We start from the raw sequence: 17,942 nt of genomic DNA, 5'->3' as shown, positions 1-17,942 counted from the left end.
CCTGGTGTCCCCAAATCCGGAGCTTCCCAGTTCACCCTGTCTCCTGCCAGCTGGGAGGAGAGCAGTTGCTTACCTACAGAAGTGAAGGAGAACATTTAGGAGTCCAATTGCGTGGACTTTTACGCAGTCCTTCTCTTTTCAGCCCCATCCTATAACCCTGCCAACGGAGGTATCTGGTGCCTCCAGTTTTTGAGCTATTCTTGGGTTCCCACACACTGACAAACTTGCTTCTTGTTCATACTTCTCTCTCTTTCACTCCACTCCCATCTAGGAGCTACAACGCCTGCTTTCCCTGGCCTTTGCCAAGTCAGCTCGTCCTTATTGCACAGTGGTTACGATAGTGCTTGGGATGCCTATATCCTGTTTTGGAGAGCCTGGGTTCAAATCCCAGCTCTGCTCGCCATTCCAGCTTCCTGCTAATGTGTACTCTGGGAGGCAGCGGGTAATGGATCATGTGGTTGGGTCCTTGCCACCACAAGGGAGACCCAGATTGAGTTCCAGGTTCCAGGCTTCTGCCTGGCCCAGTCCTGGCTGTTGCAGGTGTTTGGAGGAGTGAACCAGCAGATGAGAGACCTCTGTTTGTGTGTCTGCCTTTCAAATAAATAAAATGGATTTTTTTTTAATTTAAAAAAGAAAGAAACTCTGTACTCACTAAGCAGACACTCCCAGCCTCTCTCACCTTTAAAAGATTTTATTTATTTATTGAGAGGTAGAGTTACAGACAGTGAGAGGGAGAGACAGAGAGAAATATATTTTATCCGCTGGCTCACTCCCCAAATGACTGCCAAAACCAGCAGCCAGGAGATTCTTCCAGGTCTCCCACATGGGTGCAGGGGCCCACCTTTCTCCCATGGCCTGGAAAAACAGCAGAAGATGGCCCAAGTGCTTGGGACCCTGCACCCACGTGGGAGACCTGGAAGAAGCTCCTTGCTCCTGGCTCCTGGCTCCTGGCTCCTGACTTCAGATCTGCCCAGCTCTGGCCGTTGTGGCCAACTCGGGGGTAAACCAGCAGATGGAAGACCTTTCTCTCTGTCTCTCCTTCTGCCTGTAACTCTACCTCTCAATAAATAAATAAAACCTTAAAAAACAAACAAACAAAAAAAGTGGAACTGGAACGTGAACCCCGGCATTACTGGTATGAGATGCAGGTGTTCCAAATGCTATCTTTTTTTTTTTTTTAAGATGTATTTATTTATTTTGAAAATCAGAGTTATAGAGAGAGGGAGAGTGCTTCTCCTGGTCTCCCATGTGGGTGCAGGGCCCAAGCATTTGGGCCATCCTCCATTGCACTCCCGGGCCACAGCAGAGAGCTGGACTGGAAGAGAAGCAACCGGGACAGAATCCAGTGCCCCGACCGGGACTAGAACCTGGTATGTCGGCACCACAGGTGGAGGATTAGCCTAGTGAGCCGCGGCGCCAGCCATATTTATTTTTTATTTTTGACAGGTAGAGTTAATAGACAGTGAGAGAGAGAGAGACAGAGAAAGGTCTTCCTTCCTTCCCCAAATGGCCGCTATGGCAATCGCTGTGCCGATCCGAAGCCAGGAGCCAGGTGCTTCCTCCTGGTCTCCCATGTGGGTGCAGGGCTCAAGCACTTGGGCCATCCTCCACTGCCCTCCCAGGCCATAGCAGAGAGCTGGACTGGAAGAGGAGCAACCGGGAGAGAATCTGGCGCCACAACCGGGATTAGAACCTGGTGTGCCAGCGCCACAGATGGAGGATTAGCCTAGTGAGCCATGGCATGGGCCCCTTTGCTCATTTTTTAATTGGGTCATTTGTTTCTTTGTTGTTGAGTCACAAAAGTTCATTATAGGTGTGGTGGCATAGTGGGTAAAGCCACAACCTGCAGCTCCACCATCCCATATGGGCACTGGTTTGAGTTCTGGCTGCTCTATTTCCAATCCAGCTCCCTGCTAATGCACCTAGGAAAGCAGCAGAAGGTAGCCCAATTGACTGGGCCCCTGCCACCCAGTGGGAGACCCAGATGAAGCTCCTGTTTCTTGGCTTCCGCTTGGCCCAGCCCTGACCATTTGGGGAGTGAACCAACAGATGGAAGATTTCTCTCTCCCTCTGTCTCTCCCTCTCTCTCTGTAACTATGTCTTTCAAATAAATAAAATAAAATAATCTTTTTTTTTTTTTTGACAGGCAGAGCAAGACAGTGAGAGAGAGAGACAGAGAGAAAGGTCTTCCTCCCGTTGGTTCACCCCCCAGATGGCCACTATGGCTGGCACACTGCGCCGATCCGAAGCCAGGAGCCAGGTGCTTCCTCCTGGTCTCCCATGTGGGTGCAGGGCCCAAGGACCTGGGCCATCCTCCATTGCACTCCGGGGCCACAGCAGAGAGCTGGACTGGAAGAGGAGCAACTGGGACAGAATCCAGCGCCCCAACCAGGACTAGAACCCAGGGTGCCGGCGCCGCAGGCGGAGGTTTAGCCTAGTGAGCTGGGGCGCCGGCCCAATTAATCTTTTTAATAGAGAGCTTCCATTTGCTGGTTCATTCCCCCAGTGGCCACAGCAGCCAGAGGTAGGACAGACTGAAGCAGGAATCCCACCTGGGACTTCCACGTGGGCGGCAGGGGCCCAAGCATTTCGGTTGTCATCTGCTGTCTCCCAGGGTGAATTAGCAGGAAGCTGGATAGGAAGCAGAGTAGCTGGAACTCCAACTGGCAGCCAAACACCACTTTTGCCTGTTCACTCATCCCTCTTTATTGTCTTTTTTAAAAAATATTTGTTTATTTATTTGAAAGTCAGAGTTACATAGAGAGAGGAGGAGAGGCAGAAAGAGAGAGATCTTCCATCCGATAGTTCACTCTCCAACTGGCTGCAATGGCCGGAGCTCAGCCGATCAGGAGCCAGTAGCTTCCTCCGGCTCTTCCACTTAGGTGCAGGGTCTCAAGGACATGGGCTGTCTTCCACTGATTCCCCAGGCCATAGCAGAGGGCTGGAGTGGAAGTAAAGTAGCCAGGACTCAAATCAGTGCTCACATGGAATGCTGGCATTGCAAGCAGCAGCTTTACCCTCTATGCCACAGCGCTAGCCTCTTTACTGTGTTTTTAACAAAGATTTATTTATTTATTTGAAAAGTACAGTTACAGAGAAGCAGAGAGAGAGAGAGAGAGAGAGAGAGACAGAGAGAGAGAGACAGAGAGAGAGAGAGAGAGGAGAGAGAGAGAGAGATATCCTCCATCTGCTGGTTCACTCCCCAAATGGCCACAATGGCCCGAGCTGGGCCTATCCAAAGCCAGGAGCCAAAAGCTTCTTCTGGGTTTCCCATGTGGATGCAGGGGCCCAAAGACCTGGACCATCATCTGCCAGTCTCTCAGGCATACTAGTACGAAGCTTGATGGGAAGTGGAGCAGCTGGGACTCAACCCCTGGAACCTGAACCCATATGTGATGCTGGCACTGCAGGCTGTGGCTTTTACCCATTGTGCCATAGCACCAGCCCCTTCACTTTCTTTTTCTTTTTCTTTTTTTAAAGATTTATTTATTTGAAAGTCAGAGTTATACAGAGAGAGGATAGGCAGAGAGAGAGGTCTTCCATATGCTTGTTTACTTCCCAATTAGCTGCAATGGCCAGAGCTGCGCCGATCCAATCTGAAGCCAGGAGCCAGGAGCTTCCTCCGAGTCTCCCATGTGGGTGCAGGGGCCCAAGGACTTGGCCACCTTCTACTGCTTTCCCAGGCCATAGCAGAGAGCTGGATCGGAAATGGAGCAGCCAGGTCTCAAATCAGTGCTCATAAGGGATGCCCGCTACACCACAGTGCTGGCCCCCCTTCACTTTCTTGATTGTGTCCTTTGATGCAAAAGTTTTTAATGTTGGTGAAATCCAATTTATCTATTTTTTCTTTTGTGGGTTTTGGTGTCATATCTAAGAATCCATTGTCAAATCCAATGTCCTGTGGCTTTTCCCTTATGTTTTCTTCTAAGAGTTTAATAGTTTCAGTTCTTACATTCATGTCTTTCATCCATTTGAGTTAATTTTTAAAAAAGATTTACTTATTTATTTAAGAGTCAGAGTTATAGACAGAGAGGCAGAGACAAAGATCTTGCATCCACTGGTTTACTCCCCCAAATGGCTGCAATGGCTGGAGCTGGGCAGATCCGAAGCCAGAGCCAGGAGCTTCTTGTAGGTCTCCCACGTGGATGCAGAGGCCCAAGCACTTGGGCCATCTTTCACAGTTTTCCCAGGCTATGAGCAGGGAGCTGGATCGGAAGTATAGCAGCCGGATGCACGAACTGGTGCCCATATGGGATGCCAGTACTGCAGCTGGAGGCTGAGCCTACTACACCGCAGTGCTGGCCCTTTGTTAATTTTTTATTATGGTATGAAGAAAAGGTCCAATCATTCTTTTTATTTTCTTCCATTTTGTGTCCCTGTGAGTTTGAATTTTTCTTTTCTAATCCATTTGCTGTTACCCTAGTGGAATTTCAGGAGTGAGTGCAGATAAACACATGTGATCAATCCTTGTATTTAGCCAGAAATCTGCCCTTTCTTTCAAACTGCAACAATTCTTACTTTCATTCCCCAGATCCCAGAGCCAGGTGGTCTGAGAGGGCTTGCTGGAGGAGGGAAATTTGATCTGAGCCTTAAAGATGTCTAGGATTCCAGTGCAAGGAAAGAGTTGGGGGGGGGGGGGAGTGGGAAAGGGGAGTTGGGCTGGGGGGTGGGTAGGAAGAACAGAGGCAGAGGGAGGGCTCTGGGGCCAGCACCAGAAGAATGTAACCCATTTACAGCTGGTTTCTTATCCCGTATCTGTGGCTCTGTTAATTCCGCTTGGGTTTCACTGCAAAGCAGTCCTGCCTTAGAACCCTAAGGAATGTGGCCTTGCCCTAAGTGCTGTGAGAAAGGGGTTCTGAAGACTTTGCACCTCATTTTGCGGCCGACCTGGGGGAAGGCACGGGGCCTGGAGAGTCCAGGACAGTTTTGGAGCAGAGAGGAGAGAGGAGAGAGGTTTCTGTTCGCAACTGTGCCCCATCTGTAGAGTGATTCCCCCTCATCGGCCACCTCGCTGGAGAATGAAATCAAACCGCTGGCAAAGTGTTCAGCGCGGGGCCTGTGCAGAGGAGGGTTGCCCAAATGCCAGTTTGCTTCCCTTTCTTTGGTGATTTAAAGCAAACCATCTGGGCCGGGTCCAGATGCCTGGCGAAGGAGCTTGGACTGCACTGGCGAATCACGGCAGGTTTGCGCGTAGAGGCGTGCACACTTCTGTCTGTGCTCTGTGAAGATCCCTTCCAGAAGACGAGAGTCGGGGGAGAGGGAGGCGGTAATGCAGGAGGGGCATCCTGCACCCCAGCCTGTGCTTGGTGACTCCAGCGTCTCCTATGTGTCCAACGCGTGCGTGGTTTCCAGCAGTGGCCCCCAGTGGCTCATGAGTTGACTGAGCGCTTAAACTAGGGCTTCCAGTTTGCCTTTTTAGCGGTAGACATGACTGTGGGTGGGGGAGGGTGTTCCCCAAACCTGAAGGGCTGATGTAGCCAGCCTGAGCTGCCCCATGCGGGATGAAATGGCGTTTCTGGGAACTTCGGAGGGTGTGATAATGACGGAAGCCCATGGGGCCCCCTGGCACTGCCCCTCATGGGGCCACAATACCAACTGCCCAGGGCCTGAGGATACTTGTGAGGCCCTTGCCCAGCGCCATGGCAGTTTATCCACTCCCTCCTCTGGGTGCTGAGCTCTGGAGACCTAGGTGGAGCGAGGCAATCACCTGGAAATGACTCTTCTGTCCACTAGAGGGAAACCCAGGCCAGAGAGATGGGGCAAGTTGTGCGTGGGCGCCCTGAGGCTGGAGGATCAGGAAGAGGCGGGCAGCCCCAGGAGCTAAACTACCTGGGCCTGGTGCTGTGCTGCTTGCGGGGGGCATCAGCTTGGTGAGAGCCGACCGTGGCACTGTCAGGGGTCATGGGAGCTGCTTGAAGGACAGTGAGTAGAAATTAAGTTCCACATACTTAACACTCAACTATGTTAAAACAAAGACTCCAAACTCATTACTCTCTCATTATTTTACTGGATTTGATTTTTTTTTAAAAGATTTACTTATTTATTTGAAAGGCAGAGCCACAGAGAGGCAGAGAGAGAGAGAGAGAGAAAGAGAGAGGTCTTCCATCCTCTGGTTCACTCTCCAGTTGGCTGCAACAGCCAGAGCTAGGGAAGCCAGGAGCCAGGAACTTCTTCCAGGTCTCCCACGCAGGTGCAGGGGCCCAAGGACCTGGGCCATCTTCCACTGCCTCCCCAGGCCACAGCAGAGAGCTGGGTCAGAAAGTGGAGCAGCAAGGTCTCCAACCAGTGCCTGTTTGGGATGCTGGCACTGCAGGTGGTGTGGCTTTACCCGCTATGCCACAGTGCCAGCCCCTGTATTTGACTATTACCTATCGTAGCTGCTCTGGTAGAAGTACCATGTGTGTGTTACTGTCCAATTTGAACTTCAGAGGCTTGAAATTGGCCATGTGGATATTTACTCTATGGAAACTCAAACATGCCCCAACTCGGGGCTGCCTGCCTCTCCTGAGTCCCCTCCCCAGGCTGTGAAATATTTATCAGGACATCACCGCCCAGGCCTTTCCTCCATCAGGTGTTGCGGGGCAGAGAAAGGCCTTTCCAGAGGTCCCCGCCAACACAGACACGCTGGAGGCTGCCCCTGTGTCGGAGCACCGAGGCGGGGAACATGGCTGTGTTGCAGCAGGAGCCTGGCCTGGGAGGTGCTGGCCTGGTCTGGGGCTTTGCGTGGGCTGCTCCCCTCAGCTTGAAATCTGCATGCCTATCTTTCCGCCTACCTGTGAGTAATTAGAAAGTGTCCCTGCCCCAACCCTCATCTCCAGAAAGGCAGCTTCCGGAGGGCCAGGGAAGCTGTCACCTGGGTCTACACCCCCAGGCCCGTGGGCTGCAATAGGCAAGATGCTGGAGTTAGATCCCTGCTGTGCCGCCCCGAGGAAGGCACTTACCCCCTCTGGTCTTGAGTCTCCTAAGTGTAAATAGGGAACCCGGGACTCATCCTGCCTGGCTGTGGAGAAGATTAAACGAATCAGTCCCCCCAAGCTCTCAGCTGGACGTTTCCACCCACCTAGAAAGTGTCCCGCAACGGTGAAGGCTTCCTGGTTATCGTAGCTGTGGGGGTGGGGAGGATATGGAACTTCAATGGGCTCTGAGCGCCTGATTGACTACCTGGCACCCTGCGTGTCAAGAGGCGCGGGGCGCGGAGCACGAGGAGGTAAATCTGTGATGGCACAGTTGGCAGATGTGCCTAGAACGCCCAAGGCCGGGCAAGGAGCGCCTCTTTCACACCCACCCCCATCTCCGTTCAGGGCTTGAGGGGCCGCAGGGCCGGCAGCCGGACGTCGCAGAACCCGGGCTGCGCGCAGGAAGCAGTGGCCTGGGCTGTCCTGTAGCCTCAAAGCGGCGGAAGGGAGGGAGCAGCCGGCACCTGCATTGTGCGAGCCCCGCTCCCCACCGAGCCGCCGCGGACCCCCGGCGCGTCTTCCCCAGTCCTCTGATGGGGCGGGACGCTGGCTTTGCAGGCAGGTGTTCGCGGGAGACATGTGCGCTTGAGTTTTTCTTCTTGAGTTCCCTCATTCACGCACCCGCCAGTTATCGAGCTGTGGAAGGAATTAGCGCACAAAACATCGTCTGTGATCCCGAGGATCTTCACAGTTAATCCTGGCCCTTCCAGGGATGAGCTGTTTCTCAGCAAAGGACCTCATTTCTCTGGGCCTCAGCGGGAAAAGTGCTGAATTCAATGAGTGGAGGTTTCTCGGCTACCTGGTGGAGTGTTGGATTACAAGAATTTATTTATTTATTTATTTTTAAAGATGTAGTTATTTATTTGAAAGGCAGAGTTACAGAGAGAGAGAGAGAGGAGAGAGTTCTTTCATCCATTGGTCCATTCCCCAAATGGCCACAATGACCAGGACTGGGCCAGGGTAAAACCAGGAGCCAAGAGCCTCTTCCAGGTCTCCCACATGGGTGGCAGGGACCTAAGCACTTGGACCATCTTCTGCTGCTTTCTCGGGTGCATTAGCAGGGAGCTGGATTGGAAGTGGAGGAGCCAGCACTGCAGGCAGGGGCTTACCTGCTTTGCCATAGTGCCAGCCCCAGATTACAAGAATTCTATGTGAGGTCCTTGAAACCACGATTGCAACTAGCAAGCATTAGTTAAAGTAGGATTTTGTTTTAAAAAGTATTTTTGTTTCTGCTGTTAGAGAGAGGGGAAGATAGATGAGAAGTGCCCAACCTTGTGAACTGGGGGCCTGAATAATGTTTTTAAGGATTTTTAACATTGATTGCCAACATTGAAAAGTTATGAAATTTCATCTAAAACTCAGATTTTGGCTCCTTTTGAAACAACTGAGAATCTGGGAGGCTTGTGTTTTATAAGCGGCTGGCGGCGCTAGGCTAGAGGCAGTCTCTTTTTTAATACTGTATTTTTGTATGCCTTTTGCAAAGTGGTGTTAATTGTTGTTGTACAAAGAAGGGGGGGAAAACCCTCTTGGGCAATTCCCCTGTTGCAAGGATTCCAAAGGCAAGCTTCTCCGGAAAGGCAGATCTTTTATTTGGTTGTGATTCTCGATTGCCTGATTTTTAAAACGTTGCCCCCTGGGGCATCTTCTGCTCATAAAAGATTTCTCAAACATGTCAGAGTAGAGCAGCTCATGCCACTGGGATGCCTGAGCCTCAGGAAAGATCAGTAGGCCTGTGAGTGTGCCCAGCTAAGCTGGAGGCCACAAGAACAAGTGCCTGGGCCAAAGAAGTGCCTGAAGGGGAATGGAGATGGCAGGGACAGATAGGTGACAGGTGTCCAGAAAGTAAGCTTGAAGAGCGCAGTGCTGTGCCATAGCAGGTAAGTCTGCCACCTGCAGTGCCGGCATCCCATATGGACGCCGGTTTAATTTCTGGCTCCTTCACTTCCTATCCAGCTCTCTGCTATGGCCTAGGAAAGCAGTGGAAGATGTCCCCAGTGCTTGGGCCCCTGCACCTGCGTGGGAGATGCAGAAGTACCTGGCTCCTGGCTTTGGATCGGTTCCAGCTCTGGCCATTGCAGCCATTTGGGGGAGTGAACCAGCGGATGGAAGACTTCTTTCTCTCTGCTTCTGCCTCTCCGTAATGCTGCCTTTCAAATAAATAAATAAAATCTTTAAAAAAAAAAAAAAAGAAAGTAAGTTTGACAGGCTATGAGGTCTGCGAGTGAGAGAGGAGACAGAACTGACTTTGGGGTTTCTGGCCTGGGAGAAGGGGCAGGAGGTGGACCCATTCACTGACCTAAGGGGATCTGAGAGTCTGGATCAGCCCTGGGGAGATGGGTGGAATACTGGGGCTCTGGGGCTCAGAAGAGGGGTCGGGCTTAAGATTCCTCGCTGGTAAGACAGGGCTCTGGGGAGCAGTAAGATAACCCTCATAGTGTAGGCACAGCCAGAGGCTTGGAGCAGACTGTGAGGATCCATTTATACCTAAGGGGTTAAGAGATTGTCTTTAGGGGAGCTGGCAAGATATTAAAGGAGGAGACAAGACTGAAAGACATCTGCCTCCCCAGGTGGCCTTAGCCTCCATACTGCAGACTGGGCCCTTCCCCGATACCTGAGTGCAGAGGTAGACTGAGGAGCAGGTGGGGAGGAGCCGCTGTGATCAGAGCCCGCTGTGCTCAGACAACAGGTGAGCTAGGGGCAAGCCCAGGGCTCTGAAGTGCCCTCCGGCAGCTCCTTCCTGCCCACCAGGGTGGTGGGCCTCTGGGACACTACTGGGAAGGGGAGCCCCAGTGGATGGAGAGTGAGGAAACAGGACCCCGGGGACACTCTTCTCAGCTGTGGGAAAGTTGGGAGACCAGTGGCACCCAGAGCTGCCTGACTGGCTCCTGGAACCATCCCTGGTGGGATACTTAGCCGGTGGCATTGAGGTCACTACTGAGAAAGGCCTGCATCTTGCTTGGCAGATGGAGATCTGATGTATTGACTCCTGCCATGTTCCAGACACCCACACATATATAGTGCTCGATTGTCATAGAAATCCTAAGGGGAGACACAATCTCCCTACTCCACAGACGAGAAACTGGCATTCAGACAACATTAGTCACATGCGGTGTACACCCAGCTGATGAGAGGCAGAGTTGGGAGGACAAGCCTGGAGCTCAGGCTCTGTCCCTCTGGTTTCTCCTGGGGTGGCCCTGCTCTTGCAACCCAATCACCTTTCAGTCTAACCCTTGGGCTCTACCCTGGTGTCCTCCTCACCTTCACCCTGTCCCTCCCATTCCATCTCCAAATGATTAGCAAATCTGTCAGTTCTGCCCGTCTGCAAATCTTGCATCTGTCCCCTTCCCTCCCTTCTGGCGCACTCTCCCAGTTTGGGCTTCCTGATCTCCTTCCGGGGCCAACACACCAGCCTCCTCCTTGCTTTCCCTGCCTTATGGTCCCCTACCCCCTCCCTCAGTCCCTCTTCCACATCAGCAGCCATAGGGCTCCTCTACAATGCAAGGCTGACCACGTCACTGTCTTTAATTCCTGTCAATGATAGCCTGTTGTCCTCTGGATGAAGTTCAAGTTCCCAAACGGTCAGCAGATCATGTGGGCCCTTGTCACCGACCTCAGCAGCCTTGTACCCACTGCTCTGTTGGCTGGCTGCACACTCAAGCCAGACAGAATGCTGGCCCATCCTCCTCTGAACAGGCCTGGGACTGGGCTTTCCTGCCTCTGAGACTTTGCTCCTGCCACACACGGTCTTTCTCATCCCTGGCTGCCTTCCAAAGCTTAGCTTCATGCAGGGTCCTTTTGCCAGAGGCTGGCATGCCATGGATTAAAGTTTTCTGTGTGGCTCGTTCTCTCCCGTGTTGAACAGCATGGGTCCCGTGGATCCCTCCTCTGCAACCAGCCTACTGCCTGGCGTGCTGGGCAGGTTCGCTATCGCTTATCCCCTCCACAAAGGCCCTGGCTCCAGGTCCAACCCCTTGCCCTGGCTTGGATCTGTTCCAGTGGCAGCAGCAACTCCAGGTTTGGCTCCTGGCTCAGCTCCACCTCTGATTTCTAGTCCTGAATTACCTCAAACTATAGCTCCAGCTCTTGGCCTAGAGCCAGTTTTGGTTCAATATCCAGGAACAATATGGGTTTAGCTTGTGGCCTTGGTACAAGCTCACAAGTCAGCCAATTGTTTCCCTCTTTCCTAATCCCCAGGTCCACTTGCTCAGACTGAAGCTTCCTGCCTCAGTGCTGCCAATCAGTGGGAAAGTATGAAGGAGGAAGAAGCCCAGGACCGAGCACCATGTGGCTCAGGACCATTGCCTGAGTCATGGTGGCCTGGAGCCACCTTGCTGCAGCCTCACAGCCCATCCTCAGGGTGCGGGCCAGTGCAGGGCAACAAACGGTTCCCGGTTGCAAGCCAGCCCCTGCCATTCTCTGAATGTGCAGCTCTGGCCATCTCTGTGGGCCCCGGTTCTCTTGTTCATAAAATGGGGATAACAGATACGTGAGAATGACAGGTGACAATATTGTGGCGTTCTGGGTATGGTACCTGGCACAGAGTAGGTGTCAGTACCTGTGAGGACCTTTGCTCTTCACACTCTGCTGGGGTCAGCTCCTGCAGGTGCCCTGCACATTCCACAGTATCTGTTGCATAAGGGCTCTCTTACCACCATAACACTGGGAGGTCTGGCATGGCCAGCCTGCCAGCCGGGGCTATTGTCCCTAGGGCATCTTGGGCCTTGGGGGCAGAGCTGGGGCATCATGCTGGATCTCCTGCCCAGAACTCCATGTCCCTGACGTCAGGGACAAATATAGGTTCACAGGTTAGTAGGGGAAAAGTGAGTCTCTTTTCCTTGCTGGGGGCTGAGCCTTCGGCACGGGGGATGCAAAGGTGCTTCCTTCTCTACTCCAACTGCCTCTCTGGGTCTCTGTCCTATCCAAGCTCAGAAGGCAAAGGCTCATATGGATAAGAGAACTTGGGGAGCCTGTCCCCAAATGTAGGGGACATCCATAGGGTCTGAGAGTGATGTGTAGGTGAGTGAATAGGTTTGGATGTATGTGTGAGGTATGTGTGTATGGAATGGTACCTATGGAGGGTAGGCATGTTGGAATAGCATGTGTGTAGTATGTCTGTATACCACGGGTGAGTCAAGGTGCGTGGGTCTGTACATACTGTGGGTGATGGGAAGATTTTGCCTATATGTAGTATATGTATGATGCATGTGTAGGATAAGTGAGGGCTGGGTATGTGGTATAAGCAGCGTTTATTGGGAGTCTGTGTGTGATATATGTGTTTCTTGGGAGGGGGGACAGGGTGGGGACATGTGAGCTCACAGTAGGGAGCAGCGAGGTGTTGGAGCATTTGGGATTCCCTGTTGAAGTCTCTGAGTGGCCTGGGCAGAGATCGTCGTCTATTTGCTACAGGATCAGAGGGCAGTGGGGGCAGAGCCAACGGGGTTGAGTCCCTTCCTCCAGAGAGCCAGACGCCCCACGCCCAGCTGGCTGCCCTGCCCCGGAGTCTGCGAACACACAAGGGAAATAAACACAACCTTTGGAAGGCCTGCTAACGTGTCTCGGGGGAGGCCCCAGCTGGTAATTTCTGTGGGCTCAGCTGCCCCTGCTTCCCTGCCATTGACCAACAAATGCAGCTGGTGGGGCCGATGGCCTTGCTGCCACTGACTGGCCCCAGATTTTTGCCTCAAGGCCTTAGCCCAGCTCCGGAGCCCCCAGCGCCTCCTTGCCCAGGGGACTTGGCCTAAATGCTATGTACGTCCCTGGTGGCTCCAGGCCTGAGCCAGGGAGGAGGGTGGGGGAGGAGACTGGGGACTTCTAGGGATAAGCCACACCTAGGCTCTCAATCAGGAGGAAACTAATTTTAACCCAGCTTGGCTCCTCCTCTAGGTGTGCCTCTTTCTTGGGGGGGGGGGGGTAGGAGGGTGTGGCCCCACCCTGGAGTGACGCCTTATGTAACCATCCTTTCTGTGCCTCCTATCACATTCCCATTTACACTCCATGCTGCACATGTCCCGAACCACTTGTATTTCCAGGAATGTGCTCTGCAGCCCACTGCCCAAAGCACCCCACCCACCCTGCTTGGCCAAGTGGAGTCTCCTCTCACATTTCAGGTTAGGTTTAGGCATCAGCACATCTGGATGCTTTCCGAGGTTGAAACTACTAGTTGTCCTCTAGCATCCGTTTTCTTGTTTGTCCTTAGTCATAGAGGCCGGGTTTTTGGCTGCACCCATGGTTGGACTGGAATAAAATTCATTTTTCCCAGAATTCCTTGCAGCTAGGTGTGGTTATATGACTCAGTTCGGCCCGTAGCCTGTAGATCGAAGTGTTTTGTGCAACTTCCAGGGATTATTATTTAAAGGGAGAAGGTGCCATTTTTCGCTCTTTCCTCAGCTGAGGTGGTTGGAAATGTAGGTGTGATGATGAGAGCTTGAGCAACTACCTTGGACAATGAGCTAGAAGCATGGTGTTGAGGATGGTAGAGAATGGTCCAGCAACAAAATGGAAAGTACCAGGGCTCTAATCAGGCATACATCATACTAGCTCTGGGCTGATTATCTCCAGACTCCTAACTGGTTGTACTGACTGTGATTTGGGATTTTTCTGCTACCCACAGACAAACTGAGCCTAACTGACACCCTTTTCTTGGATCAGCCCTCTCTTCTCTGGTCGCCTCAGCGTCCTCTGCCAACACACTCCTCTCTAATTGCTTGGTTATACCTGTTCATTTGACTGTGGGCCCACGAGGGCAAGGTCCATGCCACCTTCTAAGCACAGTACCTACAGACTAAAAAATGTTAGTTACATGAACAAGTGGGTGGGATACAGTGTTCAGGCATGCAAATCTGGGTGGAGACATACATTTGGAGTTATTAGTATAATTGTAGTCATTGAAGTGGAGGGAGAAAAGGGGGTGAAGAAAAAATGGGCTCAAGGAAGAGGTCCCTCTGAACTCTACCATTTAAGATCATGTTGAGGAAGAAAAATCCTAGAATAAGCCTCAGGAAAATCCATTAGCAAAAAAAAAAAAAAAGAAAAGAAGAAGAAGAAGAAGAAAAAGAAGAAGAAAGGCAGCAAGAAGCAGGCAATGCGCTGCAGGGCAAGTGTGCTCAGAGACCCACCCCTGGGAGGAGCTGGTTGCCTCCAGCAGCCCACAGCAGCCTGGGACAGGTACAGATAAAGGAATCATCTGGGCCTGAGCCAGGATGAGAGCAGGGGATGGGGTTGGCCAGAGACATGCCAGCCCTATGGGAGGACAGATGAAGTGAAGCTAGGGAGGGCGGCTAGGCTGGCAGACATGGAGGGCCTGGGAGTCCTGAGGGGCTTGGAAAGCAGGTGATGTGGGAGAGAATGCAGACAAGGGCGAGCAGTTTTCAGGGAGTAACCTAGCCACGACACGCCCGGGAAACACAAGCCAGCAGAAAGTGCTTTCCTGGCCCGGCGGTATTTCAGTCTCCCTCGGATTCCTTCTGGGGAGCTTGGGAAACCCAGGGGCTCCTCGTTTGAAAACTGGCTCATGGGGCTTTCTCTCCATGTGCCCTTCCATTCAACATCTCACTAGAGTCAACCCATGTCAATGCCAAGACCCACCAAAGGCACTGCTGCTGCTGACCAAGCTCAAGCAGGTGTGACGTCACGGCTGGTGTCTCTCCGGTCTGCACTGACGCCACCGCTGCCCAAGGTCAAGGACACCCGTTGGAGGAAAGCAGGAAGTAGAGGTCAAGGGCCCAGGGTTCTAGGTTCCAGAGACATGGGTTTCCACCCCAGTGCTGTTATTCACTAGCTTTGTGACCCTGAGCAAGCCGATTCATTCCGCTGAGCCTCAGTTTCCTTGTGTGCACGGAGGGGGTATAAGAAAGCATCTACCTCATGGGTTTGTAATGAAGCTAAAATAAGAAAATGTATGCAAGCCACTTAGCACAGTGCCTGGCCTAGAGTGGGTAGTTAACAAATGTTGGTGATTATGACTTTTGTTATTATAGTCCTTGCATTCATTAACTTTTATTTAACAAACAACCTCTAGGCATTCCCCCCACATGGGCCCAGTATGTCAGCCAAAATGTATTTCCTGATATTTCCCAACATTTCCCATGTTCCCTTGCCCTCAGTGGCTTTGCACATGGGGTTTGCTCAGCCTCACTTGCCCTCTGCCTGGCAACCTTGCCCTTGGAGCCCCCACTCAGGCCTGGTCTCCTTAAGGCACTTGTCTGGGTCAGATGCTTCCTCTTCTGGGTTTGCCCCTGGCCAGGGCCTTCTCACTGCACAATTGCAGAGGGGACCAATCATATGGACCCCTAGAGTTATGCAATGTGGCAACGCGGCCTGTATCTCTGCTGTTTCCCTCTGTCGTCATTTTTATCAGACTTGTACCGTAATCACTGATTTCCTTGTTGGTTTCTCCCTCAGACTCTGAACTCCTCAGGGACCTCACCTGACCCAGAGTCAGGCCATGACGTGAAGGGATCCTGGCCTAGTTCCTGCATCCCCGGCCCGGCTGGGGAGACAGGACAAACCAACATCAAACATGTCAAGAATGAAGCACGACCACAAGTTCACGTGACCCGGCGTTTTTCTAGAAGACAAACAGAGCTGTAAGGGAGGATGCCGTGGTCAGCATGAGGCCTGGAACAGAGACAGAAATGACGAGAGTGAATTTGGAAGACCCAAGGCCCCACACTTTGGAGCACTCAGCTTAGGGGAGTGCTCAGTCCCAGCCCCCTTCTCAATTTTCACTTGGTCTACAGTGAGGGACTCATAGCTTCACAGCTCTTACAGGGACATCCTGTAGCTATGGGGCCAGCATGGGCAGATGCTCCAGGCTTCTTTGTCATGCATGGTAGCCAGGGGCACAGGCTGAAGCCCAAGGACCCACCTAGAGGATGAATGGACATTGTTCTGAAAAATCACTGGGAGGCGGGCATTTGGCCCAGCGGTGAAGACAGCCATGTCATATACCAGAGTGCCTGAGTTCAATGCCTGGCTCTGCTCTTAGCTCCAGCTTCCTGCTGATGCGGATCCTGGGAGGCAGTGGGGACAGCGCCAATGACTGGGCTCCTACCACCCACATGGGAGACCCGAACTGAATTCCTGGCTCCTGACTTTGGCTCTAGTCAGGGGCCAGTGGATGGGGGTTCTCTCTGACTCTCAAAGAAATAACAATTTGAGTGTTAGCCCTTCTGTAGGCAGGAACCAAATGATAGGGCTTTTAGGAACGAGTTTCTCTTTCTCAATATGGATTTAGACTGTACAGTTGGTGAGAATAAACACTTGTATTTTGCAGGGGCATTTGCATCCGTGTGAGTGTGTGTGTGTGTGTGTGTATGCATATGTGTGTGTGTAGTTGATCTGCATTTAACCACCACTGTCATCCCTACTTGCTCCAAAAGGCCAATTCTGGACAATGAGGAGGAGGCATAGTTTATCCTTTCTCACTGGGAGGAAGACTTTAAAGGGACAGGACCTCAAGGATCAAAACAGCCAAGCCCATCCTAGCTATTCCGCTAAAGCCTATGTCCTGAGCCCCTCCCTCCATCCTCCTGCTGGGTGCTATTCTAGACCAGTAGCTAGAATAGTCTGGGAAGTGTTCTACTGTTCCTTATCCTGTTGATCCTATCCCATGTGGCTTAGGGGGTGAGGTTTCCTGCACGGAGCCTCATGGAGGTTTCGCCCAGGGGAGGGCTGACAAGGTGGTCTCGTTCCGTGGGTGGAGGGAAGGGCGAGTTGAGACAGGAGAATAAAGGTAGGAACTGAATGTACTCTCGAAGGGACATCCTGTGAAAATGCAGAACAGGTTCTGATTGTTTTCCCCTCGGGTGGTTATGTGCTATGCACAATTTTAAATGATGGCTTCCAGTTAGATTTCCCTACAGGAATTCCTGTCCCTTCGGTGCAGTCTGCTGCACATACATCTTGGGCCTGGGGTTCCCAGGGCTGGAGGTGGCCATGGAGGGGACACAGCAAGCGAAGAGGGTGTAGCCTGGCCAGGAAGCTTCCATGAGGTCACTGTGGAGGAAGCACCATGGTGGAGTGAGGGGTCAGGCTGCAGAGGGCTCCTGCTGGGTCCAGAGCAGGCAGGGGAAGCAAGGGGGCCTTGAAGGGGAGCAAACGTGGGGTGGGTCCGTTGGAGGGGAGAGGCAGTCAAGGTGAGCAGCCAGGCTCCCGCAGAGGCTCAGGTGAGCCCCCGCCATCTCCTCTTCTGGGGCCCCAAGGCTTCCAGCCTGCCTTCTGGCTGGAAGGGCGGGTGGGGCAAAGTTAGGGGGATGAGGTAAGAGAAGTGGGGGGTCCAGGCCCTGGTCGCCACCCACCTCCCACGCCTTTCCTCAGGAAGCGAAGCTGTGGGCTGTGCCTGGGCTTCCTCGCTGCTCTCCGCTGGGCAGAAAAGTCTTGATACAAGTGGGATGGAGTTGGGCCACCTGAGGATGCCCCTACATGCCACCTGCTTTGCCCTTCCCCTCCCACGTCTTCCTGGTGGCCAAGAAAGTCCTCAGGCAGCTCAAGAAGCCTTCACGTTGGCTTCTCATCTGGGAGGAAGGAGCAAAGCTCCCAGGAAGAGGAGTTGGGGAAAGAGAGAGCCTCAGCAAGTCACTCCTCTCTCTTCTGTGACACCCCACCCACCCACTCCCGCCCACAGAAGCCCAGAGTTCTGAGACCATCTAGAACTGAGGTCTAGAACAGAGCCCAGCCCAGTGTCCAGCCCCCAAGGCTACATCTGGAGCCCAGAGCTCAAGACCCATCCAAGGTCTCACAATACAACCCAGAACCCAAAGCCTGAGCCAGGCCAACGCTCATCAAAGTTCAATTCAGAATCAACAGAACCAAAGACTCCAGACTGTACAACTTGGAGCCTAACTCGGTTGAGGCTCAAATTCTACCCAGAGACAAAGAGCAGAGCTCAGGACTTAGAGCAAAGCCCAGCTTATAGACCCAGAACCCAGAGAACCCCAGATGCGCTGAGCCTGGAATTCACACCAAAGCTAAGCCTGAAGTCTAGAG

At 52.6% G+C, this 17,942-nt stretch overlaps 1 long non-coding RNA gene across 1 annotated transcript; it reads left to right on the top strand.

The window, feature by feature from the left end:
- The first annotated feature begins 6,024 nt into the window (after positions 1 to 6,024).
- LOC127488921 (uncharacterized) lies at positions 6,025 to 16,235 on the top strand. Its single transcript, XR_007916789.3, has 2 exons — positions 6,025 to 6,775; positions 15,357 to 16,235. It is a non-coding gene; the product is annotated as an uncharacterized LOC127488921 (long non-coding RNA).
- Positions 16,236 to 17,942: the final 1,707 nt, after the last annotated feature.

This window comes from Oryctolagus cuniculus, chromosome 7 (assembly GCF_051225735.1).
Source record: "Oryctolagus cuniculus isolate XC-2025 breed Fujian yellow rabbit chromosome 7, ASM5122573v1, whole genome shotgun sequence".
Lineage (NCBI taxonomy): Eukaryota > Metazoa > Chordata > Mammalia > Lagomorpha > Leporidae > Oryctolagus > Oryctolagus cuniculus.
Note: the sequence above shows the minus strand (reverse complement) of the source record. Positions and strands in the feature narration are given on the sequence as shown.